Source organism: Phacochoerus africanus, chromosome 9 (genome assembly GCF_016906955.1).
Source record: "Phacochoerus africanus isolate WHEZ1 chromosome 9, ROS_Pafr_v1, whole genome shotgun sequence".
NCBI classification, from domain to species: Eukaryota; Metazoa; Chordata; class Mammalia; order Artiodactyla; family Suidae; genus Phacochoerus; species Phacochoerus africanus.
The window spans coordinates 39,017,167-39,020,629 of record NC_062552.1 but is presented as its reverse complement, the minus strand read 5'-3'; positions in this window follow the sequence as shown (position 1 = coordinate 39,020,629).

Genomic DNA, 3,463 nt, shown 5'->3' with positions numbered 1-3,463 from the left:
GCCTCATTCTTCCTTAGGCAGGGGCTCTAAAGAGATGATCTCTTGGGTTCCATTATTTTTAAAAAGATTGTGTAATTATTTTCATTCCATTACTATAACAACATTAAAGGAAATTCTAAGGAAGAAAAACTAATCACTCCTAATTTAATTAAACTATTCTATTATCTTTATAATAGATTTATAGCATGTAGACTTACATCATTAATCCCGTAGGGGAGGCAGCCAGCTTTCCCCCATCTTCTACCAGAGATGCATCACACCTCCGTCTGCAGTCTACTTTTCTTGGCTCCTTCCTCATCACATCCTGCCTTGCTTCCTCCTGGAAAGGTTTGGCCAGGGACATTTCTGGTGAGTTCCTTCGAGATTCATTCTGGCCTCAGAGGTGAAGTCGCCTTTTTCCGTCCACTGCAGTCATTCTAGTTCTGGCCACCAGGGGGCACCCACAGACTTGCCGCGGGCTCAACCTTGCCCCTCCTCAGCGTATTCACCTCGGGGTCATTTGAGGAGAGAGAGGTCCTTGACTAATTGGTTTATCCCTGTTGAGCTATTTTTAAATTTGTTTCTGTTTTCTACATCAAGTCTTTCCTCTCCTTCCCTCTGATGATTTCATAGGCACACGTGTTCCTGAGAGGGTTTTACAGACATTCACAGTCCCTTTTCTCAGGGGATATTTGTCTTCAGAGTTTGTGTATAGGAGATCTGGTCTGGTCATACTTCTGTTGGTCTGAATGTCCTCTCTTGGTGGGGGGGAGAACTTCAGAAACTGCAGCAAGAGTTCCCCACGTGGTGCAGCGGGATCTGTTGCGTCTCTGGAATGCTGGGACTCAGGTTCGATTTCTGGCCAGCACAGTGGGTTAAGCACCCAGCATTGCTGCAGCTGTGGAGAAAGTCTCAACTGCGGCTTGGATCTGATCTCTGGCTCCGTATGCTTTGAGGTGGCAAGAAAGAAAGGAAGGGAGAAAGGGAGAAAGGGAGGGAGGGAGGAAGGAAGGAAGGGCAGCACATTCCATTCAATGTCTCTAATGATGAAGAGCTGAAATCCTTTGAGGGTCCAAATCTACTAAAATGCTGAATCGTGGCTGTTAGAAGAGCAGTCATCCTGGGTAATACTGTTTTTGACTCAAAATGTGGTCTGACAATAAAATAACAAGACTGATCTCCCCATATGGCTTGGCACCTGGCCTTGGCGATCACTCCCAAATGGAAGTTCAAACTTGGGCCCCAGCAATGGAATCAATGTTTTGTTTTCTGAGGTGACTACACTGGAGGGGAAAAAAAAAAATCACATCTCCCTGCTTTGTTCTCACCCCTCCTCCATGTGTGGAGAAATGCTCCTTTGATTTGACTGAGTGATTTGGAGATCTTCAAGAGGAGTGTGGAGGTGGTGAATCTAGTAGGACTAATGCACAAGGAGAAAAAAAGAGATTCCAGGTTGGAGATCTGACCCTCTTACTGCCTTGAGCTCATGGGCCTCTTATTCTAATCATGAAGGCTTCCTTAGTGTTCAGCTGACATGAATTTGAGGACAAGACTGGTTTGTTACAAAACTCCTTGTGCTTAGGCACAGGCTGTTCTGAAAAGTGGAGTTGCTGCATCATTGGGAATGTGCATTCTAAATTTCAATAGAGATAAATTACTCTCCCAAATGGTTGTAAAAACTTACCGTCTAAAGAAAATAGAGAGTTCCCGTCGTGGCTGAGTGGAAGCGAATCTGACTAGCATCCGTGAACACGCAGGTTCAATCCCTGGCTTCACTCAGTAGGTTAAATTTCCTGCGTTGCTGTGAGCTGTGGTGTAGGCCAGCAGCTGCAGCTGTGATTCGACCCCTAGCCTGGGAACCTCCATATGCCTTGGATGCGGCCCTAAAAAGACAAAAAAATAAAAAAATAAAAATAAAACGAACAAAAAAATCCAATTGAAAAGTGGGCAAAAGTGCTGAACAGACCAAAGAAGGTATACAGATGGCACATAAGCATATGAAAAGATGCTTTGCATCATGCATCATTAGGGAAATGCAAATTAAAACAAGTGAGACACCACTACATACATATTAAAATGGCTAAAATCCAGAATACTGACAACACCAAATGCTGACGAATGTGTGGAGCCACAGGAACTCTCATTCACTGCTGGTGGGAATGCAAAAAAAATTAAAAAATTAAAAAATAAATAAAAATACAGCCACTTTGGAAGATAATTTGGCAGTTTTTAACAAAGCTAAACATAGCATCACCATACGATCCAGCAATTGCACTCCAAGCTGTTTACCCAAATGAATTGAAAACTTTCTGTCCACAAAAAAACCTGCATGGTAGAGTTTTGGTAGCCACGTTTTTTATAACTGCCAAAAATTGGAAGCAATCAAGATGCCCTTTAATAGGTGAACTGATAAACACACCACGGTACATTCACATTAGTGGAATATTATTCAGCGATAAGTAGAAATGAACTATTAAAGCCACGAAAAGACATGGAGGAACATTCAGTGCATATGGCTAAGGAAAGAAACCAGCCTGAAAAGTCTCCATACTGTGTGATTCCAACTCTATGACATGGAAAAGGCAAAACTATAGAGGCAGTGGTTGCTGGGGATTGGGCACCAGGGGGAGGAGGAAGGAACAGGCAGAACACAGAGATTATCAGGGCAGTGAAAATATTGTGTATGATGTTATATGATATGATGGTGGAAAAATGAGGTGATGCTTTCGGCAAAACCCATAGAACTGTGCAACACAAAGGGTTAACCCTAATGTAAGCTATGGGTTTTATTAATAATGTATCAAAATTGGAGTTCCCATCATGGCTCAGTGGGTTAAGAACCCGACTAGTGTCCATGAGGATGAGGGTTTGATCCCTGGCCTTGCTCAGTGGGTTAAGGATCTGGTGTTGCTGTGAGCTGTGGTGTAGGTCACAGACGTCAGCTCGGATCTGGTGTGGCTGTGGTGTAGGCTGGCAGCTGCAGCTTTGATTCCACCCCTAGCCTGGAAACCTCCATGTGCTGCAAGTGCGGCCCTAAAAAGACAAAAAAAAAAAAAAAAGAATATACATCTCCACATCTGCTTGTCTTTGTGCACAGTTTGGTGACAGAACTTTGACAGATGTTCAATCTGATAGGTCGAGTTTGGCCTTTATTATTATTTTAATTGCATTTATCTTAATTCTGCTTACATTGTCATGTTTTCCAGATCCTTGGTTTTTTTTTTTTTTTTTTTTAGGGCTGCATCTTCGGCATAAGGAGCTTCCCAGGCTAGGGGTTGTTTTTGAACTGGCCGAAGCTACAGCCACAGCAACGAGGGATCCAAGCCGCATCTACAACCTACACCACAGCTCACAGCAATGCTGGATCCTTAACCCACTGAGTGAGGTCAGGGATCGAACCTGCCTCTTCATGGATACTAGTCAGATTCATTACCGCTGAGCCACAACGGGAATTCTAGATCCTTGGTCTTTCTTAGTTTACATG